General features: G+C 48.1%; 1 protein-coding gene across 1 annotated transcript in view; it reads right to left on the bottom strand.

The window, feature by feature from the left end:
- PIK3R5 (phosphoinositide-3-kinase regulatory subunit 5) overlaps positions 1–22,364 on the bottom strand; it is a 107,987-nt gene extending 85,623 nt beyond the window's left edge. The window contains exon 1 of the mRNA XM_054047482.1: positions 22,239–22,364. The gene's annotated coding sequence lies outside the window, so the exon portion shown is untranslated. The remainder of the gene's footprint in view (positions 1–22,238) is intronic.
- Between the last annotated feature and the right edge of the window lie 3,526 nt (positions 22,365–25,890).

The raw sequence follows: 25,890 nt of genomic DNA, 5'->3' as shown, positions 1-25,890 counted from the left end.
TTCCTCTGTGTCCCCCCCAGGATTACTTCCTGTGGCCCTCCCGTGCCCCCCACTGCCGCAGCTCACCTCCGCTCCGCCTGCTCCTCTGAGCACGCCGCCACCGCTCCGCTTCTCCCCCCTCCCTCCCAGGCTTGCCGCAAAACAGCTGATTCACGCGGCAAGCCTGGGAGGGAGGGGGGAGAAGCGGAGTGGTGGCGCGCTCGGGGGAGCAGTGGCGCGCTCGGGGGAGCAGTGGCGCGCTCGGGGGAACAGGTGGCAGTGGAGCGGAGGTGAGTGGGGGGGAGCAGTTCCTCTGCCCTCCCCAGGGTTACTTCCTGCGGCCCTCCCCGCACCCCCCACCGCCGCAGCTCACCTCCGCTCAGGGCCGGCTCCCAGCTTTTTGTGCCCCAAGCAACAACAACAACAAAAAAGGAGCCGGAGTGCTGCCCCTTGGAAAGAGCCACCCCAAGCACATGCTTGGAGCGCTGGTGCCTAGAGCTGGCCCTGTGGAGAATCCACAGGTAAATTATTCCAATGGTTAATTCCACTCAACTTTAAAAATTTACGCCTTAGTTCCAGTCTGAAATGGTCTAGCCTTAACTTCCAGCCATTGGATCCTGTTACACCTTTGTCTGATATTCTGAGGAGCCTGTTTTGAAACATTTGTTCCCACTAGACAAGATGGATCTTCCAAGATGGACTGAGAGACTCCCCAGTGGGCTCTTTCCTCCCCAAGCAGTCCCCAACTTGAGGTTCTGCAGGGTTCCATTTTGTGGCCTCCCCTCTGTTCAATGTGTACATGAAGCCATTACGGGAGACGATAAATAACTGTAGACTGCATGGTCACCCATATGCTGACGACCAGCTTTATGCATCTTTTTCAGCTACCCAGACTCTGGTGTCACTACACACTCACTCAGTGTCTGACCAAGATAAGGATCCAGACGAAAGTGAACTCTTTACAGCTCAACCCAGATAGTTTAAGGAGTACTGCTTGTTGGTAGGAGGTCAGTTTAAAGGGTCACGGCTGCATCTACATCATCTATTGTGGGCATATACATACACCTTTTACCACAGTGGTTTACAGCTTTCATCTCCTTTTGGACTCATGAATGCCCCTGGAGTCTCACCATCTATGCTAAAGTCTCTGTAAAGGCTTCCTGTTCATTTCCGGGCACCATTCAAGGTGCTGGTGAAAAATATTTAAAGCCTTGAATGTCCTGGGAGCCAGTTATCTAATATACACTATGCACTGTATTCTGTCACCCAATGCCCCACGAGTGCAGTTAAGATTGGCTGGGAAGCTGTTAACATCTGTTCCGAATACTCCAGGACTGGTGGTACAGCTACATAAGGGCACCTGCCATTCCATCACAGCCAGAGCATAGCAAAGTGTAAGGCTCTGATGCAAGATATTTAGGAGGTAAAGGTCAAAGATGGTCCAATGCTCAGGAAGTCACCCTAGGTCTTGAGAGACCCAGGTTCAATTTCCTGCTCTGTTACATGCTTTCTCTGGGACCTCTGGCAAATCACTTAGGGTGGGATCCATGAAGGTACTTAAGTCCCATTTTTAGGCAACACTGCAAAGCACAAAACTCCTCTCAGCTGCCGCCTAACCCTGCAGCCTGCCTCTAGGCACCTGGGCATCTGTCTCCCAACTAAGCCCCAGCAGTTCACAAACTCAGATAGATAGGCATTCGGCTGCCTAAGTTGCATGTGGAGGCCCCGTCCAGCAGGCAGCCTGTAAGTATGCCTACCAGATCGAGCCCCTCAGGCGAGTACACGCAAAATAGCTGGGGAGGCCCTCCCTTATAGCCTTTAGCCTAGTGGACAGGGTACTAACCAGGCTGGGGAAGACCCCAGGTTCAAGTCTCCCCGGCACCTGAAGGGGAGAAGGGATTTAATCAGGGATCTGCCACCTCTCAGGTGAGTGCCCCAGCCACGAGGCCACAGGATAATTCTGATGTGAGGCTCCCTCAAGCACTCCTATTGAAGTTGTTCCATTTTAATTAACAATGGCATACTTAAATATTACTGAGGCCAGAAAAAGAGTTGGAATGACTATAGCCTAGTGTCTGGAGCACTCAGTTGAGAGGTCCCTGTTCAAATCCCTTCTCCCTCCTTCAGTCGGGGGGACTTGAATGGGGGGGGGGTCTCCCACATCCTGGGTGAGTGCCCTATCCACTCGGCTAAAGGTTATAAGAGAGATCTTCCTTCTCCTCCTGCAGCCCCATTTGGTTTAGGCCCTGACCACAATTTAGGCCACCGGACATCCCTCTTCCTCCACTTCTCCAACAGTTCATGAATCACAAGCAGAGATAGGCATTTTCTGGTAGCCCAGATTTAGGCACCTATTTCCAAGAGAGGAGCAGGCCTAGGTGGGGCTCCTCTTGTCAGCATGTCTTATTGGCTAGCTTAGGCAGCTCCCTGCCCAGCATGCTGGATCTTGTGGATTGCTTAAGCTCCTATCTCTCCCCGTTCATCCTATAGGGAGCCTAGGCACCTAACTCAGCTTGGTGGATCGCAGTGTTGTTCCTATGACTTTCTAGGTACCTAAAAGTTAGGTACTGCAATGCCCAGCATTGTTTCACCTAAGTCCCTTCATGGATTCTGCCCTTAGTCTCTCAGTGCTTCAATTCTGGATCTGCAAAATGGAAATAACAGCGCTTCTCTACTTCACAGAGGTGTTGTGAGGATAAAACACATTAAAGATTGGGAGGAGCTCAGACATTATGATACAAGTGTGCAAGATAGATTCATCTGGTTTTGCTTTAACTTGGTGTGTCTGCAAAGTTTGATTTGTCAAAAATGACAACAGAAGTCAACCTTTCTGTAGGTGGCCACAGCAGCTAGAGTTCTCCAAGGGTATCCACTGTACCTTCACTTTTGGGCAAGTGAGGTGTAAACTTTGTAAAGACGCATCCAGCTACTGTAATGAAGAGCAGTCTATAAATCGAAGAACCGGGCAGGTAGTAAGACGCGTACAACATGCAGATTCCTACCATAAAAAAACCCAAGCTTCTTCCCACTTTCATCATAAAGAATGTGTACTTCATAATCACCCAGAATCAATTTTTTTTTTAACAGACATTTCATGGACAACTTATATTAGATGATTGACAGTGTAGCCAAAACCAAAGAGTGAGTAAATTCCAAATTAAATATGACTTTAGGGCTGATGAAAGGTTCTGGATTGACAATCCTGGTTGACAAAGTCCAACAGATACACAACAGGCAGCACAGACTTCATCTCCCCATGGACCCCATCATAGATGTATGCCCTGGAGACACCAGGCCAGAGGTAAAATCCTAGCTCCACTGAACTCAATGGCAAAACTCCTGTAGACTTCAATGAGACCAGAATTTTGCCCCATATCTTCAATGGGTGTAAATCAGTATAACTCAATGGAGTTACACCAGTCTGTTGCTACTGAGCCCCCAGCCCAGCCCCTCAAGAAAAGAAAGATAGTCCAATCTTTAATTCGATCCTTGACACCTCTATTGAGGCTACCAGTAAGATTGCCAATGACAAGTAAGGTCTGAATCAAAAAGAGAGGCTCAATATATCCCAACCCTCTAATTCACTCAGTTCCCCAAGAGTTGTAGGGGCAACAGGGTTCTTCTTTGCTCTTGTTTTAAGTAGCTCTCCGAGCTATTAAGACTATAACCCTGACCTCACAGAACAGCTTACATCGCTTCTTGGTGGGAAAGTTTAGAGACAGGCAGGTGAGGTTGCACCAAAAGTTAGCAAAATGTGACCACAGCACCATTTTAGTTATTTCAGAGTAAAACCACTAGTATAAAATGGACAGAAACATTCGCATTATAATTCTGTTGATTAGACTCAGTAGCCACTGAGGTTTGCTCTAGGGCTTTTAGTCCCTTCAGAAATGGGACAGGATGCCCTCACTAAGGACTGAACTGAAAGTCAGCGAGAAAGATTTCTGTTTGCAATGGAGCTACTGAACTGGAGGGGTCAGAAGAAAAGTGCATCCTACTCCAGTTCTGGGGCCAGACTCTGTTCTCAGTTACACCAGGTAATTCTGGGGTAACCCCCTGGCTTTAAAAACAAAGGGATTTTACTTCCATGGAATAGCTCTGGGTTTGCCCCAGATACCAAAGAGCAGAGACTGGCCCCTGGTGCCTTGCATAGCTGCATGGCACAGCTGATGCAAGAGGTGCTATCACAGTAGCACAAGCCTTTCCAAAGTGAACATTCTGTGTAGCAGAGCTGGGTAGTGGTGCTGGCACCTCACTGTGCGGTTTCTTACCTGCAGAACTGCTCCGGGGGTCCTGGTGCCCTCCTTGCAGACAGAGCCTTTGGGCTACCAGGGTATATTTTTCATTTTGGAGGAAGAAATTGGAAGGGGCCAAGAGGGGCTGGAGGGCAGGGGAAGTGGGGCTGGAACCCTACATGTGCTAAGGACGGAATGGGGCTAGAACCCCACATTTTGGAGGAGGGGAGCTGGAGCTGCAGGATCTTTATTCTCAGCAGAGGGCTCCTAGCTACAGATTAAACTGAGCCCAACCCTCACTGTCCCGAGACCCAAATGCCAGCCAGCCACAACTGTCTGATAGAGACATTCCCCCCTCCCTCAAAACAACGTCTCCCTCCAACAGACCCACATGGGGACAAACAGGAGAGAGGAGAGGAAATGCCACAAGAGGTTGAGGATCTCTCCTCTCAAGGGAAGGATGCATGAGAATGTCCCTGGGGAAAGGGGGATGCTAAAAAAGCCCAGCCCTTTGTGGGCTCAGTGCTTCTCACTGGTTGCCTGGCACCAGATGCCCAGTTGCCAGGTACCATCGGGGTACCCAATATTAAATTGATGGGGAATTGGTGCGTGACAGAACCACACGGTGGGAGCAGCGGATGAAGGGATAACTGGTGCTGTCTAGAAGATCCTTGTAGTTGTAACATGCTAGGCCAGCAATGTGTAGGCATGGGTCCTGGCAGGGCGCTAGTCACCAGGGACAGGTTTTCCCTCTCATGGTGTGTGCCTATGGTGGGAGGAGAAGGGGAAAATCAAGCAGTGAACTCACCAGGAAGGCATTTAACATGAGCAGGGGTGGGGAGCTGTGTATGGTCTGTGACTTCCCTCCTTTGGCCCCCCGAGACAGTTTCCCACTCTAGACTTCTGCTTTTGGTTTCAGGCACTCTCGCTCACACCCCTTAGAACAGCACAACAGCTCTTACAGCCCTTTCCACCATTCATAACTAACACCCAAACGCAGGGCAGTTACAGTTTTACTGGGCCCAACCTCCCCAGCCCCCTGCCCACCCACCCCAATCACATGTTTACACCGGTCAATTCAGCTTTGCCTTCCTTTGATCTCCTCCCCCTACTCCAACTTGGCAAGTTACTACAGATGCAGAGATCACACTGATGGGTGTAGCTTACCCACAGAGTCAATTGATAGAGCAGGTTGTGAAACACAGGAACTTACGTGATGTTATCACAACCATCTACAGAGTGTGGCATAAATCTCTCTAATTATTGCACAGATATGTTCGAATTCGCTGCAGATAAAATGAGAGCAGTTTTATGGGAATACAAAGAGTTAAATTCACACAGATCTTTTTAAAAAATCACTTTCAGAAATCTAGCAATATGCATCACTTGCCCCCTGGCACTGTAGGCCAAGGAGGTCTTTGCTGCTCTCACAATTTGTCCCCACCTCTCTCTGTCAAGGCATGTTTTCCCCAGTGATGATAATTTACATTACAGCTATTAGGACTTGCTCAGTATTAACCCTCAGGGCTGGCCTTAGGGAAAATGGTGTCCTGGGTGAACTTGTATTTTGGTGCCCCCATTGGTGCGATGCCCCCCGATTGTCCCTGGCCCCCGTGGACTTCCCAGGCTCCCCAACCCCTGTGCCCCCCTACTGCGCTCCTAACTCTGGTCACCCCTCCTGCATTCCTAACCCCGGCACTGTGCCCCCTTTGCCCCTAATCCCTGCCCCCTCCTTCACCCTAACCTCTACACTATGCTCCCTACACTCCCTTCCTGTGCCCCTAACCACTGCACTCTGCCCCTTCACCCCTAATTCCTGCACTCCCCACCTGCACCCCAACCCCCTCCCACCTGTGCCCCTAATCCACGCACTGTCCCCATTCACCCCAATCCCTGCTCCCCCGCACCCCTAACCCCTACACTGTGCCCCGGCACCCCTAACCTCTACCCCCCTCCTGTGCTCCAACCCCTGCACTGTGCCCCCTTTGCCCTCGACCCCCCTGTGCCCACTTGGGGAAACTAACCTGGATGCACGGATCAGCTGGCATTGTTGCTCGTTCCCCTCTCCAATGCTGCTCCTCCGCGCCCGCCTAAGGGCTGTGAGGGAGCGGGGAGTGAGGAGCGACATCAGGGATCCCTGCGTCCCAGTCACTTTCCCCACCTCGGCTGCATGAGGGGAGGGCAGAGAGCAGCAGCTCCTGATGCTCGCCTCACAGCATAGCCCAGGTGGGGAAAGTGACCTTGATGCATGGAGCGCTTGGTCTTGCTCCTCGATCCCCACCTCACAACTCCCTAGGGGGGGCACATAGGAACACTGTGGGGAGCAGCATCTGCACCACTGCTCGCCCTGCCACCCCATGTTCCTCTGCTGTGAGGAAGCAGGGAGAAATCTGGAGCCCCTCCACCCCCACCCCACCCAGCGCTCCCCTGCCAGCTGGGAGCAGTTTCTGATTTTACCCCAGCAGCATGCACTTCTGTGCTGCCACATGGCGCCCTCTTGACCATGGTGCCCCTGGTGGGTTGCCCGGGTGGCCCACCCCTAAGGCTGGCCCTGTTATCCCTCCATTTTCTCCTTGGTTGGCCATGAGGTTGGACACTATAAGAATGTCCTTCTAAGAGAAACTTAGCTGATTGGTCTTTCATCATCCTAACCCTATCCCCTAAAGCTGTTTCGCTACATTTACTATACTTGGTTCTCCATAGAACTCTCACCGTTCCCTATTAGATCTTGTCCACACATCATTCTCCCTTACTGGACCAAAAATTCATCTCAACGCTTTATTTCTGAAGGTATTTAGCGGTTTTTCTTCCTTCTTAGTAAGTGCTCAGGTATCCCATCCTTAAAAAAACAACAGACCTTATCATGGTCTCTTGTCTATCTGAAGCTTCGTCTTTCTCAGAAGTGGGTAGCTGAAAATTCTCTGCATTGTTATTGGTAATTAATGCTCCTAGGTATTTAAAATGGTTTAACTTGTTGATATCGAGGAGTATTGACAGCTAGGTAAGCTTGTCCAAGATTTTCTCACCAGCTCACAACCATATATTACATTTTATCTTCATTGACCTAAGTTGCATTTTTCTTGCTGCTTCCTTCACATCTCTAGTCATCCTTTGTACCACATCATCTCTCTCTCTCTCTCTCTCTCTCTCTTACAATAGCCAGGCCATCAGCATATCCAAAAAGGAGGTACAGCCCATTTAAATTCATCCCATCCTAAGAATTCTGCAATGATTGTACTGCTTTCCACAGCCACATTAAAGAGTATGAGGGATTGTGCATCTCCCTCCCTGAGTCCAGTGTTGATGTCAAATAGGGCAGATTTCATAGAGTTTAAGTCCAAAAGGGACCGTTAGATCATCTAGTCTGACCTCCTTTGTGAAGTAACTCCCTGCTCTCCATGTGTCTGTATATAATGCCTGCATCTGTAACTTTCACTCTATGCATCCGAAGAAGTGAGGTTTTTACTCACGAAAGCTTATGCCCAAATAAATCTGTTAGTCTTTAAGGTGCCACCAGACTCCTTGTTGTTTCTGACCTCCTGTATATCACAGGCCATTCAATTTCACCTACTTACCCCTCTACTGAGCCCAAGAATTTGTGTTTGACTAAAGCATATTCCCTCCTCAGACTCTACTTTTTGAACCCTCAAAAATATGTATTGATAGGATCAATTATATAAGGCAAATGGGGAAAACAAGACTTCTGTGTCATCTAAGAGTTTGGGTGACTTCAAACTAGTGCTTTGGCTATTATAACTATATGCTTCCATGTTAAAGACCTGAGTTCAGACATAAATGCATAATATCTTGTCCATGGGACTAGTGAAGTCTGGAAGCACCATGAGGTACTTTGCAGGCTTTCAGAAGTTAAAAGACACTAATCAGGGGACACCTTCTTCCCAGCAGACAACCTCCCCACAATTAACTAAGCAACATGAATGATGAGATTTCACAGAAAGCAGGTCTAGCTTTAGATGCCAGCAGCAAGAACATAAGAATGGCCATACTGGGTCATACCAAAGGTCCATCTAGCCCAGTATATTGTCTTCCAACAGTAGCCAATGCCAGGTGCCCCAGAAGGGATGAACAAAAAACGCAATCATCAGGTGATCCATTCCCTGTCTCCTATTCCCAACTTCTGGCAAACATAGCTTAGAGATACCATCCCTGCCCATCCTGGCTAATAGCCATTGATGGACCTATCCTTCATGAATTTATCTAGTTCCTTTTGAACCCTGTTATAGTCTTGGCCTTCACAACATCCTCTGGCAAAGAGTTCCACAGGCTGACTGCATTATATGAAGAAATACTTCCTTTTGTTTGGTTTAAACCTGCTGCCTATTAATTTCATTTGCTGACCCCTAGTTCTTGTGTTATGAGAAGGAGTAAATAAACTTCCTTATTTACTTTCTCCACACCAGTCATAATTTTATAGATGGGGTGACCACATCTGCACGCGGACTATGGGGAATCAGCACAATGTGATACTGACCAGGACAGAACTGTTTGCAGAATGGTTACAAAGGAGATGTGCAAACTATCACTTCCTCCAGGCTTATTTTTAAAACATCTTTCTTGGTATTAGCGCTGTCACAGGACAAGCTCTATTTTTGTTTTTGATGTACAGAAAGATAGGGGGGAATTCCACTCCCGACCCTCTAAAGCGATGAAGGAGGATTTTGATCACGCTGAGAAATAATGTTGCTAATTTTGCCCCATCAAGTAATCTCCAGCACAGACTGCAACAAATCCGTACCTTGCCCACCAGACCAAATCCTCCTCCAAGAGACTCTCCTCCGCGTAAGCTATTCCACATAGAAGCACAGAAATGTTGGGCTGGAAGGAACCTTGAGGGGCCATCTAGTCCAGCGGTTCTCAACTGGGGGTCAGCAGCCCCCAGCTGCTTTCAGGCAGAAAAATCAGAGCACTGAACCCCAGCACCCCAAAGCAGAAGCCCTGAGCATCCTCTGCCAGGCCCTGGGGCTTTTAAAACATGTTGGGGGGGCCTCAGAAAAAAAAAAGGTTGAGAACCCCTGCTCTAGTCCATCCACCTGCACTGAGGAAAGAACATGCATACCTAGAGCATCCCTGACAGGTGTTTGTCCAGCCTGTTCTTAAAAACCTCCAATGACGGGGATTCCATAGCCTCCCTCGGAGCCTATTCCAGAGCTTAACTACTCTTAGAGATAGAAAGTTTTTCCTAATATTTAACCAAAATCTTCTTTGCTGCAGATTAAGCCCATTACTACTTCTCCTACCTTTTGTGGACATGGAGAACAATTGATCACCATCCTCTTTATAACAGCCCATAACATATTTGAAGACTGTTATCAGGTATCCCCCTCAGTCTTCTTTTCTCAAGACTAAACATGCCCAGTTTTTTTAACTTTTCCTCATAGGTCAGCGTTTCTAAACCTTTTATCATTTTTGTTGCTCTCCTCTGGGCTCTCTTCAATTTGTCCTCATCTTTCCTAAAGTGTGTGCCTGTGGAGGGTTCATGCCAGGGCTCAACCCTCCTGGGCAGGAGGGGAGCCACACCGACTCACTACCAGTGGGGCAGCGGTATAGGTCGCTGGGTCAGCGCTCCGGTTCTTTGGCACAGGGCTGAGGGACACACAGTTTAGGGAGCTCGGGTCCTCTGGTGCAGGGCTGAGTGACACACAGTTTAGGGAGCTCAGGCCCTCTGGTGCAGGGGCTGAGCAACATTACAACAGTTAGGGAACTCAGGCCCTTTGGTGCAGGGGTTGAGCAACAGTACAACAGTTAGGGAGCTCAGGCCCTTTGGTGCAGGGACTGAGCATTGGGTGAGGGGGAAGCCTGCCACCTGTTAGTGGGGTGGCATGGGGGGACGCAGGCCCTCCCACTCCACTGCGTCCCAGCCCGGGGCCCTAGCAGCAGCCACTGCCACTGCGGGTCAGTGGGGTGTCCTGACCAAAACACACTTGACATCGGCTTGTACGTGGCTACAGCCTGACCGGGGATGGTTCCCCCTCAGGGCCTACCTCGTCCGTGGCACCGGGCCCAGTCCCGGGGCCCTGGTGGCGTCTCACCTTCAGGGTTGGTGTGGGTGAGTTCCAACGGCTCCTCCCAATGATGGGAGCGGGCGGGCTCCGGTGGCTCCTCCTCGTAGTGGGCTCGGGGCAGCTCCGGCCAGTTAGGGCAACGGAGGGGAGCCACACCAACTCACTGCAGTGCCCAATACTGGACACAGTACTCCAGTTAAGCCCTCACTAGTGCCAAGTAGAGAGGGACAATTGCCTCCCATGTCTTACATATGACACACCTGTTAATACACCCCAGAACATTAGCTTTTTTCACAACTGCATCATACCATAATACATTTGTGATTCACTATAACCTCCAGATCCTCTTCAGCAGTACTACTCCATCAAGCCAGTTATTCCCCATTTTGTATATGGGGACTTGATTTTTCCTTCCTAAATGTAGTACTTTGCATTTGTCTTTATTGAATTTCTTCTTGTTCATTTCAAACCAACACTCTAATGTATCCAGCCTGTTTTGAATTCTAATCTTGTCCTCCAACGAGCTTGCAACCCCTCCCAGCTTGGTGTCATCCATACATTTTATAAGTGGAAATGAAAATATTGAGCCCAGGACTGACCCCTGTTGGACCTCACAAGATACACCCTCCCAGTTTGACAGCAAGCTATTGATAACTACTCCTTGAGTAGTTTTTTGTCAACTAGTTTTGCTCCCACATTACAGTAATTTTACCTAGACCACATTCCCTTGTTTCCTTATGAGAATGTCATGTGGGACTGTGTCAAAAGCTTACTAAAAATCAAGATATATCACATGCTAATCTCCCAGACAGGCAACACAGAGTAGTCTTCAAATGGGAGACGCACTCACTTTTTGTTTTTATAAACAAACATGCATCTTGTCAGAAAGCAGCTAAATGCAGAATGGACCTATATTCTTCTCACCAGCTCTGTATTCTAGATATCATTTCTAGGAAGAAGGTATTCCCTCCCACGTTACTTTATTAGAGGATTCCTTCCAACTGTTACAAGTGTCAAAAATTTAGGGCAGTCAGAAAAAGACATCTCAGCTCTTTAGATTGATTCATAGCATACAGGTAACCTTCTAATATCTTAATGAGGAGATCTATTAGTCTCTGAAATAAGCTCCTACGGGAAACTATGGAAGCCCTATTGCTTAAGAAATTTAAAAACTAGACTGGAAAAGACTGCTGTGGTATAGGGAACAAATATGCACTGATAGAAAATGGGCTAGATGTGGCAGATAGAAAAGACCTAATAGGTCTCATCTATGGTTACTTAAAAGCTACCACTCACTATATGCTGGGATTTCTTCTTTCTGAAGTGCAGCTCTACTCTGAAAAGTAACTTTGTAAAAACAACACCATGGTGCTCCTTGTTTCTCATTGCACAGTAATTCTAGATCAATTGTGCTCAATTTACAAATCAAAAGATGTTTTAACTGTCAATCCTGCAGGTTAAGCCTAGGATCTGAGAGTCAAGCTGATTTCTTCCTTTCTCAAGCATCTTCACCGGTAATAAAAAGTCACATAGTACAAGATATGTCCTCGGCAACAGCTGTCCTCACAAAGATTGCTCTCAGTAATACCTGAGCAGTCCCACTGCCTTTTACGGAGTTGCACAGGTATAACTGAACGCGGTAACCATCCTGTTGAACACAATCCAGTTCACTCCTCTATCGCTGTGTGTGATATGTCAGGCTAACTGTGGTGGGTGGCAGCTTGTTTTCCTCACAGCAGCAATGACTCCAAACACAAACACATATCTGATTTGACGATTAAGTAAAGGTCAGTACATAGTCACTTTTCAGAGAGAAAATGCACTTATTCCTGGCATCAATTACAAAAAAAGAAACCCACCTTGGCTACAGGATGGAACAGTTTATTTTAGCACATATCAGTCTTTATCATAGCAGTGAAGCTTAGTTTCACTTGGTATGATACTCTCAACTACAACTTCAGTATCAAGCCTGAAGAAGATTTAACTTGAGATAGCGGTGGGGTTTGACAGTTTCACTTCTGGGATTGAGCATTCCGTCACTGGCACGCAATGGAAACTCCTCCATTGCTATTCACAAGGCATAGGAAAGGGAACTGTTAAGGAAGTTATAAAGTACCTGGACACTTTTATAATACCTAGCTTCTTATCCTGCTAAAGCAACACTCCCTAACCTGGGGAGCATAGAGCAGCGGGGATGGGGAACACTGCAGGACCCTGAGCCTGCCCCAGACCTACTGGGAAAATGTTTAAAAGTGACCCAAATCCATTCATAGAGTCTAAATCCAAAAGCACTACCCCTAGAGGCTAAGGGACCACTGCAATCATCGAGCCTGAGCTCCAGTTTAAACACAGGCAACAGAAGTTCTCTGAAATAACTCTTGTTTGAACTAGAGCCTATCCTGAAGGCACAGGACAATTACTGGCATTTGAAAAGGCTTGTTGGGGATTTGAACCCAGGACCACTCCCACATGCAAGGTAAGAATCATATGCCTATACCAACAAGCTACTCATAGGTGGCAGGTGAAGCTTCCCCTGGGGAAGGCTAGCTCCCTGCCCCACCTCTTCTGCCCTTGGCCCTACCCCAGACCCTCCCCACTTGCCGTGTCCCGCCACAAGACCCCCAACCTTCCTGGTCCCTCCTCGCCTGCCTCATCCCTCCTCACACACCCCTGGCTGCTATGAGACCCCTCTTCCCACCTGCCCACCCCCCTCCCCTGCCATTGGCTCGCTGCATCCCTCTTACACCTCCTGCCCCAGCGGGGGAAAGTGGGTGAGGAGAAATGCGGTGGTGATCTCTGGGAGGGAGGGGTGGTGTAGTAGAGGAAGACTTACCAGACAGGCAGCAAAAGCAGGCAGTGGGGGACTCAGGGAAGGGGCAGAGCAGGGAGGGGAAGAGGTGTGGCCACCATGGCCCAGGTGTCTGGCGGCGATTGCACCAGGGAAGGCTTAGCCTTCCCTGGCCTTTTATAACCCACCGCCCATGAAGCTACTTCTCATGATTGCCTCAACACATCCAGCCACAGAAGCACTCCCCTGGGGTACAGGCTCAGAAAGCAAGCTCCCCTGGATCAAGTTTTGCTTCCCTGCACTTGTGGCACTATGCCCAGCCACTTGCCCAAGTTCTGCCCAGCTTCAAAGGGTCATCCATGGATACCCACAGCAGCAACAAAGGAAAGATAAAAGGAGAGGGCAGAAGAGAGGACACATGGCAACAGCTCCACCAGAACAGAGCATTAAGGGAAAACCAGAGTTTTAACATGTGAGAGGTACATGTGGGTGGTCCCATCATGTAGGTTTGTACCACTGAAAACAGCGATACTGCAATACCATGTAATCATCCCCCTCCCATTATTTCACTGCTCCACTGGCCATCCGGCTTCATTTCTCTCTCCAAAGTGCTCCTGTCTACAATTAAAAGCCCCAGAGACTTTGCACATAAAAGATAACATGGTACGTCATTTCCCTTCCTGCCAATTGGCTGTACTGTTTGCATTATGGTAGCACATCGAGACCCAGTTGAGATCAGGGCCCCTTTGTGTTGGGTGCTGTACATATGTATATAATAATAATAATAATGGAGATATCCCATCTCCTAGAACTGGAAGGGACCTTGAAAGGTCATTGAGTCCAGCCCCCTGCCTTCCTTAGCAGGACCAAGTACTGATTTTGCCCCAGATCCCCAAGTGGCCCCCTCAAGGATTGAACTCACAACCCTGGGTTTAGCAGGCCAATGCTCAAACCACTGAGCTATCCCTCCCCTATAATAAGAGACATTCCCTGTCCCAAAGAGACTACAGTCTAAAAGGCAAGACAGATAAGGAGGTCAGAGGGGAAAAAACAGAGGACGGTTAAATGAATTGCCCAACACCACATAGTGGGGTGGGGAATAGAACCCATATCTCCCATGTGCCAGTCCAGTGCTCTACCCACAACTCTACATTGCCTCTCTTTGGTGAATTCCATGGTATGAATATAGAGTGATGACTTTGCCCAATTTAGTTATTTTTAAAAACTAGCTTACATATGCAGTTTGTGTTGGCTTAAGTTCCCTAGTGGTGAAACAAAGACACTGCAGGACAGAATGGTCAGGAAAAAAAAAACAGCCCTAATGTTCCTGAGTGTTTTTTTTAAACTCCTAAGGTACAAAACAGATTTGCTTGAAATTTAATGGAAAAACAAAAAACAAAACAAAAAACAAATTAAAGCTTTACCTTAAGGCCCTGTTTCTAAAACTCCCTTTGTGTAAACATTTCCCACTGAGAGGGAGCCCTAAGTGGTAACACAGACACTCTTTCAACTGCTGCTGTCATTGTTATCAATCATTTAGATCTGCTCCTAGCAAGGTTAAACTGAGTGGTACTGAAAGCCATGTCAAAAGCCGACACCTCATCTATGCTAGGGTTCCTATCACTACTGACCTTTGGCTAAGCCACTGTTAGCAACAGTGAGAAATTTTTCAAAAGTTCCCCTAGTACAGACAGACCCTGAGAGTAAATTCTGGTTCAGATCCACATTTGTTTTCATGACTGACAAAGGGGTTTAAACCCAATTTCTCCTGCAAAATTGCATGCAACTGCAACTATGGATCTGACAGCAACACCTGTACAGTCTCCAGCTGAAGATGAAGCCGCTCCACCTTCTGACCTGAAGATGGGCTAGGGTTAGCATAGTCTTCCTAATTTCTAAAGGTGGGGTGGGTTTTAATATCCAACATCCATCTAATTACCAAGCCAGCATCAACCAGGGCTCCACAATACCAAAAGAATCAAGGAATTCTGTGTGTGTCACCTTCAGCATTCTCTGGAACAGAAGAGTACAAGAATAGAAGGAGTCTATACAAGCCCAGGTCTGCTTTTTTGGATAATACAAGGAGCAGCTAGGGAATGAAATACATAATACGAGGAGCAGCTAGGGAATGAAACCTATTTATATACCAAAGCTCCAGTCCTGCAATGTCATCTAGATGAGCAGATCCCAGCACACACCTGAAGAAAGGAAGGATGTCCCAGGGGTTAGGGTGCTAGGACGTAACAGACCTGGATTCAAGTCCCTCCTCTATTACAGACTTCCTGTGTCACCTGGCCAAGTCACTTTGGTTCTGTCTCCACTGCAGTCAGAGGTGTGACTGCAGCACATGTAGAAATACCCATGCTATCTTTGATCTAGCTAGCTCAAGTAACAACAGCAGCGAAGCTGCAGCAATATGAGCTAGCTGCTTAAGTACACACCCAGAGTCCTGGATGGGCTTATACAGCCCATGCTGCCGCAGCTTCACTGCTATTGTCATTAGAGCTAGCTAGAGCAAAGCTGGCTCAGGTACATGCCCGCATGCTTCAGTCACACCTCTGATTGCAGCATAGAGATACCCTTAGTCTCTCTTCTGCCAAAGTGCCTCATCTATACAGTGGGGATAACAGCATTTCCTTATCTCACAGGAGTGATGTGAGGCTAAATATCCGGCAGGAGGGGGAAGACAAAGATTGGAAGGTGCTCATACTACGCTGCTGAGAGCCACAGTGCCTTCAATAGTTCATTGCAGGGGAGGAATTTTAGGGACTGAGATGTTACCTAATTTTGCAAATGCCTAGAACCTGAGGTCACCACCACCAGCACTCACAAAACTTTTATAAAGGTACTTTATTGATATCAGTTTGGAGTAGGGCGGTAACCCTTTAAATAGTTAGTGAGCCCACTATGTTCTACTTTAAAAAACTCAGCCAGAGCTGCAGTATGTCTGAGTAATTGGGCCCCGCATGTTGTGTTCAATGAGTTATTTGGAGCCCCACTGTGCCCCTGTGGTTTCTTCAGACTACTGTGTCTTTTGCCCTTCACCCAGCCACAACAGCGACCCAGACTGGATCCACCTTAAAATGATTCTAACCTGGTGGAGAATCTCCTATGGACTCTCAAGTGTCTCAGCAGCAATTTAAGCCCTGATCTTTCAACTGGATCTATATGGCCAGACCCAAGGAGAGCCCCACATATGTCTAGAGCATTCTGTGGGGGGTCCATTTGCACAGATCCAATGCAGGATGGCCGCCTCATTGTATTAAAAAGGCATGATTTATAGTGCTATAATATGTTCTATCAGAATTGCAGTCCTATCTTAACCCAAGAACTGCAACTTCATTACCCAAATGGATCATGCTGCCTCTTATATGAAGGAGCTCAGTCTTCCTCAGTTCACACTGAGCCATTATTTGCCAAGTTTAGCAACACAAAAGCACTGCTAGTGAAGAAACACATGTGCAGCTTCACTTATACAGATTGCCAGAAACAATGAGAAAAAGGAAATGCCACCTGAAAGGATGAGAACTTGTTTGTGGCATAGCCTCTGATTCAAGGATATGGTTTAAATAGACACACCATCAGTGACTGAAGGAATAGGTTAAGGGACATACAATGTCATCAAGATACCAGTTAGACAGAAAGAACTTTGGGAGAAGCATGTTTGATCAAAAAATAAAAATAAAAAAAGACACAGAAAACTGGAAGAAAGTTACATCCTTCCTAATACAAGGACAGCTGAGAACTGTGTCACACAGACAGCAGCATTTCAACAGAGCTTTCCCTCTGTGGATCTACAGTGAGGATGACCTATAAGTAGCTGGCCAAGTAACATTTGGAATTTTCCCTATTTAACTCAAAAACTGACATATGCTTACATTAGTGGCAAAAATACAGGTGTTCTGTTTTTACCCCTTGTTCCCCTGCAGGACCAGCACAACTGGGAGAGAAAGACCATTCTGGAGTGTATTCCTTCTTGTACATAAATTGATCATCCCTGTAACTGGAGCTTAGCTAACCAATTAGTTACAGGTGTGCGTGCAATGCAAACAGTGAGGTTGCACAACTGTCCCAGAGAAGAATTTGAATCTTTATTACAGGTCATGAGGCATGAAAGGCAGAACCCAGCTTAACTCTCCGATTCTGGGAGAGATTTCAGGGCTGTCATTTAGATAACACCTTTCTTGAAAATAGAGCACACTGGGCACAGAAACAATCAAGACACAAACATGATAACCCCTTTTTTACAAAACCACTTTTCACAGGGGAACTGCATCAATTTCAACATGAAAGCTCCAGCTCCGGTTCTCATAAATATATTTTAAAACTCAGCTATGCTTTTGCCTATAGAATCTCTATGGGGAGATCATTGAGAGATGGTGATATTGATCAAAAAGAACAGGAGTACTTGTGGCACCTTAGAGACTAACAAATTTATTAGAGCATAAGCTTTCGTGGGCTACAACCCACTTCTTGTAGCCCACGAAAGCTTATGTTCTAATAAATTTGTTAGTCTCTAAGGCTAGGTCTACACTACCCGCCTGAATCGGCGGGTAGAAATCGACCTCTCGGGGATCGATTTATCGCGTCCCGATGGGATGCGACAATCGATCCCCTAATCGACGCTCTTACTCCACCAGCGGAGGTGGGAGTAAGCGCCGTCGACAGGAAGCCGCGGAGGTCGATTTTGCTGCAGTCCTCACAGTGGGGTAAGTCGGCAGCGATATGTCGAATTCAGCTACGCTATTCACGTAGCTGAATTTGCGTATCTTAAATCGACTCCCCCCTGTAGTGTAGATGTAGCCTAAGGTGCCACAAGTACTCCTGTTCTTTTTGAGGATACAGACTAACACGGCTGCTACTCTAAAACCGGTGATATTGATGATAGGGATCATCTTACTGCAAATGTAAGCTGCCTTTTAAATGGCAAAGCCTGAAATCAAAGACTAACAACCTCGGAGGAGTTCATGTAGTCCAAAAAAACATGTGTTATAACCACTGCTTGCCAAACAGGACACAATTAGTAGGAAAACAAAGTGTTTATCTGCAAGCTTCCAAGAGGGTATTAGAAACAATGAAGAGGAAATACAAAATTAACACTACAGAGGTGCAATTGGCAGCGCCCTGCAAGAGCCTGTTCTTCCCCGTGAGGCAGCCTATTCAGTAGCTTTCATTAAGAAAATTGCATCTCCAAAACATTCCTGCCAGTGTCCTTATTTCCCAATGAAGGCTTGCCAAAGAGCTGTGTCTTTTAGCTACTGCACAGCGTACGTTCCATGTTCATCGCTTGCTAACTGCTCAAACCTTTGCAATTAAAACACCCGAGGAGTGCCATGGAAGCATCATTAGGGAGACAAGTTCTCATGCTGGGTTAATTGGCAGGCAAAGACAAGATCATCAAAACACAAAAGCCCCCTTTTGGTGTCTATAACGGGAAGTGAGTTTGGAAACTGCATTTGCTCTCCTCCCTCCTCCCCAGAAGGACAATAAAAAATGGATTTTTCCCTAACAACTAGGCCCATGACCAGGACAGGGAAGGTCGTGTCCACCCTACTGGGACACCTCACAGAGGGGGCAACAACACAGCACAATGACGGCACCAAGTTGCCTGTGCAACAGCCCTTGTGTATCTTTAAGCATTTCACTACTGCATGGCATTCACAGTACACAAGGCAAGAATGCTACTGCTAACTACTGCCCATTCACCTGAGCAGCAGCTCAGCGGGCAATGCGGAAGCATGCTGACCAAAAACACACAGCCCTGCAGCACCCGTGAAGTGCATGTCATTCTGTGTGGTTTCAGGAAGTAGCCGGTAGAGCAGCCTGGTGATTCTAGAGCTAACTCATCACACTTTCATACATTTAAGAGCCCCAGCCCCTCAGTCACTGGGCTGGTAAAGGATGGCAGTGCTGCAAAGAGAGTTTGCTCAGATCCTGGATGGGGGAGGAGAGCCACACATCAAGCTAAGAGTGGCATTGACGGAATCTGTTTGGCAATGGAAGATCACCACCCTCCAGGCCCTTCTGAGGAAGGGGAGAGGGAATCTTCTTTGAGCGAGAAAAAAAAAAGCATGAGATCAGCGAGTGTATCAATGAGCAGTAATATTTCCCAGAACCATCAGGATGAAATTTCCAACCCTAAAATCTCCCCAGCTAAACAGCTCTGTGAACCACACAACTGTGCATCAAAGTTTCAGCTAGTGATGAAAAACAAACGTCGGACCCGTGGAGCGAAGCCAGTGGGGGAGCCCCTGTTTCCATAGGAACCTGATCCAATCCTCTCACCTATTCCAGATAATGGAACTACAGAGCTCTGAAGCATTTAAAGAGGAGCGGAGCTTAAAAGTCAACAGAATCTACACTGTTCCAGGCACACATTTGAAAACGCTCTTGCAGGGCTCAGCCCATGGTCTCCTCGCCCCATATGCCTTGCACATCGTCCCACGTCTGGGCATCCACTTGAAAGTTTATAAGGAAAACCCCAAGACATAAATTATTCACCCCACACATTAGGGGCAGGTAAATGTCCACTTTATTAAATAAATATAGACGTTGAAACCTAGCTCCACTTGATCTGTGGCTGTAGCATATAAAAGCTGCAAGCACTCCTGTCACTGAGCTGACACAAAGACAAAGATGCCCCAGTCTTGTCTATGCTAGTGTCCACAGTGTTTCTTCCACTAGCAGAGCTACACCAGTGGTGTAATTACAGCTACAGAGTTTGCTAGTTTATTCAAAGCCGCAAGCACTCGTCTGCTGTTGTTAAAGCCAGGATCTTCTGAGAGCAGAGTGTGGTAATTTTCCTCTGACGCTTTCATCTAGATTCAGTTCTTCTTTTTATCACAACGTGAATTTTTATTTATAAGTAGAAGAAGCTACAACATAGTTTCGTTTTGCTTCTCTCCCTGCCTCCCATGTAGCCTCTCTCTTTGGTTTCCTGCTAAGAACCTCAGGACCCTGCTCCAACATGTTTGCTGTCCCTCCCATCACATCAGGGATGTCCAAACTTTGCCCAACTGACAGGCTGTGTTGGCATCTCAACAGGAGCCCAAAGGCTGCATCAAGTTTACATGAAGTGACGTGGATAACAGCTGCCTTCATCTTTAATTCACAGGCACAATCCATGGAGGCTGCGTAGCCAGGCATACAAAGGGGCCTGAACACCTGGACCAAGATGGAGCATTGCATGCTTGGATCTGTTGTGTTTCCACACCACTTCTCCTCCGTCATAAAGAGCAGGGCACCTATGGATTGTAAAGCACAGATCCAGGAGCTATACTTGTCCAGCTGGCTGTAATTTGAGCACTCCTGGGTGGAGGGGAGGGGAGCGTCAGGGGATGGTAGGGCTAGGGGCTTCTGCTCAGTGGGGAGGGAAATCTAGGGGCTTCAGCCCCACGGGAGGCACCTGCCAGGGCTTGGGGCTTCAGAAGCTCTGAGCCCTGGCAGGGTGCCCAACTCTCAAACTTCTGAAGATCATCATATGTGGCTTGGAAAGTGCCAAATATAAATCTCCTTTATATTTTTATTCTCCTCCCTTCCAAATTTCTCATTACAAACTCTGATCTGAAATTCACACATCTGCTTCGTGCTCTGGAATTGTTTGTATTCAAATTTCTGCACCAGTTTTCAGAGCCACCTCAGTATTACTATAAAAAAGTGAAAGACTGGAATAGTGTTTTTTCCCCCCAAAATGTAATTTTTTTTAAATGGCATTTTTCATTTTCCTAAATGGAAGCTTTCAGAATATACATCAAACATATTATTTAAAATCTCACTACTGAATAATAACACTGTCGCTGCTTAGCACTACCAGAGATCCCATGACACAGCAACACAGGCAACTCCAACTTTCATCTCACACTGTTGCACCATGACTGCTGGTAGTGACAGTGAGGCACACTGCTACAATCAGCCAGTGAAGCTGAGCTAGTGCTAGTAATAGTGTGCAATTTTAACAAACATGCTAGTGGAGATAAGGCCTGAGAGGTTGTGACTGTATATCTCTTACGCTGCAGCTAGTTCAAGCAACTGAGTCTTTTCCCTCCTATAACATCTGCATTAAGCCTTTCTAGAAGGTGGTCAGGACAAGCAAGAGCAAAACAGGCACCAGCCTGGATCCAGGCTCCAGCCAGGTGCAGCTGTATAGCGAAGTGATCCTTGCGGTAAAGTTTAACTAGGGATGGGAGATAGACGCACTATATTCCTGCCACAGAGAAAGGTGAAGGGACAGTGTCCAGATTTACACTAGATTGGATGAAGCTCCACAGGGAACAATCCCATGCTGTAAAAGACCTGGTGGGTCTTGTCTGCTTCTAGACTCTACATTCCTAGGAGTATGATTTATTCCTGTGTCCATCTGGGCAGAGTCCAGAACCACTTTCCATTCTCTATGCACCGTTTTTAATGCATTCTGTTTCCTTGTTAGTGCATATCCCCATGTCCTCCTGATCCCTGCTGCTTCGGGGGGAAGGCAGCTCCCCTCTCACAAATCACACATGGATTAGGACTGATCAAAAGCATGTGGTCCCAAATGCTATCCAGGTATTTCCAGGGTTTGGTGCCTCGGAGAGCCAGTGCATTCAATCCTGCCATAACAGGCTACTGTTTAACATCCTCCTGCAGTGGGGGAGCAGGTCACTGCTTGCTCTCCCACCTGGGGCAGCAGAGACAGAGGCTCAAAAATCCAGCCACTGCAATGACAGGCTGGAGAGCCCCTGGAATTTCCCCGCCCGCCAGCAGGGCTGAGCTGGGACATCCCCACCAAACCGGGTCCCACACCTGGGATGGCCCATAAACAGCCCAGGAACTTTTCACACCCACCCAGGCTCGGGTAGAAAAACAAGCTTTAGAAATGACTCACCTCTGTATCTCACCACCCGGGGCCTTTCCCCATCGGTCCTGTCAACAAGCGGGACCTCACCCAGCCTGGAAGTCAGACCCGACCCCACCCCACGCAGGGCGCCCTTGGCCCGGCTACAGGGTGCTAACAGGGTCGTGGGGTGGGCAGCACCCATCCGCACCCGGGCTGAGGGGAAATGTCCGGGCAGGGGCAGCTGGTGCCTCCCCGCTCGGGGCCCTCCTCCCCCGGGTCCTGCCGGGACGCCAGCCCCACCAATGCCCCAGCCGCCCCCCTGCAGCCCGGCTCGACCAGCCGGCCTCCGATCGCTCCCCAGCGTCCAGCCCCAGCCGGACTCCGGGGCGCCGCTCACCCACCTGCAGGGCAGCTCCCGCCGGGGCTCACTGCCCATCCTGGGTCCCGCGGCAGCGCTACAGCCCGCGGCGCCGGGCTGGGTCTCCGCAGCGAGCCGCTTCCATGGCCGGGATGGAGCCGAGGCAACGCAGCCGCCGCTGGGCTGCACCAGAGAGGGACCGGGACTGGCTGGGCGGGGGCGGGCTGCGGGCTGGCGGGAGGGGCGGGGCTGAGCGGCTGCCTCTGCCCTGGAGCGCAGCCGAGCCCGGACCGGCACTGCACGGCACGGGGCGCCAAGGAGCCAGCGCTGGGGAGAGAGACCACTCGTGTCTGTCTGTCCCCAGGTACCGTAGCTGTCTGTGTTCATACACACTGGTCTGTCTGTCTGTCCCCAGACACCGTAGCTGTCTGTGTTCATACACACTGGTCTGTCTGTCTTTCCCCAGACACATCTATCCTCATATATACCTCTCCATCTGTCTGTCCCCAGACACCTCTAGCTGTCTATCCTCATACACACTGGTCTGTGTGTCTGTCCCCATACACATCTATCCTCATACACTGCTCTGTCTGTCTGTCTGTCTGTCCCCAGATACATCTATCCTCATACACACCGCTGTCTGTCTGTCCCCAGACACCTCTAGCTGTCTGTCCTCATACACACTGGTCTGTCTGTCTGCCCCCATACACATCTATCCTCACACACACCCCTCTGTCTGTCTATCCTCATACACACCTCTCTCTCCCCATATACGCTGCTCTATCTGTCTGTCCCCATACACATCTGTCTATCCTCATACACACCGCTCTATCTGTCCCCATACACATCTATCCCCATACATGCTGCTCCGTCTCTCTGTCCCCATACACATCTATCCCCATACATACCGCTCTGTCTGTCCGTCCCCATACACATCTATCCTCATACACACTGCTCTGTCTGTCCACACACAGATCTGTCTATCCCCATACACACCACTCTGTTTGTCCTCATACTCATCTATTTATCTAATTGTTCGTATACACATCTATCTGTCCCCATACACATCTATCTATCCTCATACATACCCTCTGTTTGTCTATCCCCTGCCTTGTTCAGCATTTTATATAATCTCTTTTTCTCCTCCCTAGATCCTAGAACGCTGGGCTCTCTGGCTAATCGTTTCTTTAGGACTCTGCAACTCTTTGGCTATTAATATAAAAGCATCACAAATCCCCAAAAATGCAAATGTCTGGTTCTTGCAGTGGCCATATTTCATACCTCTCACCCACTACAGACACATATAATAATAATAATTAATTTATATTTCAATTCATCATTAATTGTAGGCATACTGCCAATCTTGCCCCTAGTCAAAGTGTCTGGATGCCATACAACCTAATAGAAACACGTGCACCAGAATTAGCCCACCTTGAAATGCTAAGCTCTGAATGTACAAACACAGGATGGGCCAGTCCAGGAGAGGGATTGAAAGAGAAGAGGGATAAATGGCCAGTCCAGGTTATTGAAGAAACACTGAAGAGCTTTACAGGCACTCCTCAAAGTGTGCAGAGATGAAGTTTGGTGGGTTTCAGTGGCGAGGGATTTTCACACTGGAGAGCTGAGCAGATGCACCATCACCTGCTGACATCCAACATCATGCTGGAGAGGCCAGCTGTGCCACATTGTACAATGCCACTGTCTATGTCACTGATACAGAGACTCTGCATGACTGAGTTATCATTTCTGTGGGATCAGAGATAGGCAGATGCCGCTCTATTCTGAGTCAGACAATATTCACATTCAGGAGGCTTAACTTTCAGACCCCCACATTCAAAATATCATCAGGTATCAGCCTAGGCCTACTCTGCAGAGCTCTCTTGCTCCCCAGTTCCAATCCTTCCCAAACCCAGGTTGCTTTAAGCCCTTTCTCTGGAGTGGCGGGCCAGGGACCTTCTTATCTCCTCTCCAGTGTCTTCAGAGAGCGGCCAATTGGCCACCTCCCCCATGTCCGTCATTGGAGGTTTTTAAGAACAGGTTAGACAAACACCTCTCAGGGATGGTCTAGTTATTACATAGTCCTGCCATGAGTGCAGAGGACTGGACTAGATGACCTCTCAAGGTCCCTTCCAGTTCTACGATTGTATGATTCTATGATCTTCAATCTTCAGAGATCGCTGCCATCCTCTCAACTACAAGCAGGGGTGTTAGGAGTGGGGGAAAGGAGCATACATCCTACTTGCCCCACTCCCTGCCATCAAGCAAGAAATATGTTCCTGTTGCTCTGCACTGGGACTGGGTCATAGGAGGCCACAGCTAGCAAGGTGGGTAGTATCTAGGGATTTTGCATTGGGTTTCCTTGCGGTTTTGGTTTTTCTTAAGAAAGCGACCGCAGGTCGTTCGTGTGGCAAGATCCGAAAGAAACTCGAAGGCTGAAATAGACGCAGGTTTCAGTGTGAGATTCCAGTGAATTTCAAAAGAAGCTGAAAGGGACAGAGAAAAAAATCCCCCCTTCATTGATTACACTGGCACATGTGACTCATAGTCATAGATTCTAAGGCCAGAAGAGACCATTGTGGTCATCTAGTCTGACCTCCTGCATAACACAGGCCATAAGACTTCCCTGAGTTAATTCCTGTTTGAACTAGAGCAGATCTTTCAGAGAAACATCCAATCTGGTTTTAAAATGATGGAGACTCCACCTCAGCCATTGGTAAATTGTTCCAATGGTTTACTACCCTTGCTATTAAAAATTGGTACCTTCCAGTCTGAATTTGCCTAGCTTCAACTTCCAGCCAGTGACATGCCAATGTAATGGGATTCTGGAGCTCTTGGGTTCTGCCACCTCTGGTTCATACAGTCACCAGAACAGTACAATGGCAAATGATTGCTACAGTTCATGTAGGGAAAAACTTTACCCCATAGAACATTGAAGGAGTGATGTGTCGGTAGGGGCGCTCTAGCCCCAAGGCTGTGTCTACACTGGCAATTTGCAAGAAATCTCCACCCGTGAAAATAACAGTGGAAACTCTAGAGTATACAGGGTGCTGGTGTGTTTACCACCACGGAGTGAGATTTTCACCAGTGCTCAGCATTGGCCTAACTTTGTGCTCACTGGCAAAACTGCAATGAGAGCAGATTGGGCCAGCATGGAGTGATTTAAAAATCTGGCCCCATGCAACCCTACAGAGACAGGCGATATCCTGTGATGATTCTGCATGAACAACAATGCATACAAATAAACTTATTTGAAACCTTGGTGACAAAGGTCCCTGCATCTACCAGGCTGTTTTCAAAAGCTAAGGCCCCAGTCATGCAATGTGCTCCAAGGGGGCAAATCCCTGTGACTGAGCAGAGCTTTGTTGATGTCAGTGCTGCATGGAATGGGTGCAGAGGTGTGCTTGCACTGAGATCATTGCAGCGGTATGTCTATATTGCAATTAGACACCCATGGCTGGCCCATGCCAACTGACTCAGGTTTGCGGGACTCATGCTAAGGGGCTGTTTAATTGCACTGTAGACATTTGTTCTGGCTCGGGCTGCAGCCTGAGCTCTGGGACCCTCCCACCTCACAGGGTCCTAGAGCCCAGGCTCCAGCCTGAGCCTGCATGTCTACACCACAGTTAAATAGCCCCTTAAGCTGAGCCCCACAAGCCTGAGTCAGCTGGCACGGGCCAGCTGCAGGTTTTTAATAG

The sequence above is a fragment of the Malaclemys terrapin genome, chromosome 13 (genome assembly GCF_027887155.1).
Source record: "Malaclemys terrapin pileata isolate rMalTer1 chromosome 13, rMalTer1.hap1, whole genome shotgun sequence".
Classification (NCBI taxonomy): Eukaryota; Metazoa; Chordata; order Testudines; family Emydidae; genus Malaclemys; species Malaclemys terrapin.
The sequence above is the reverse complement of the archived record's forward strand: the minus strand, read 5'-3'. Positions and strand labels throughout refer to the sequence as shown.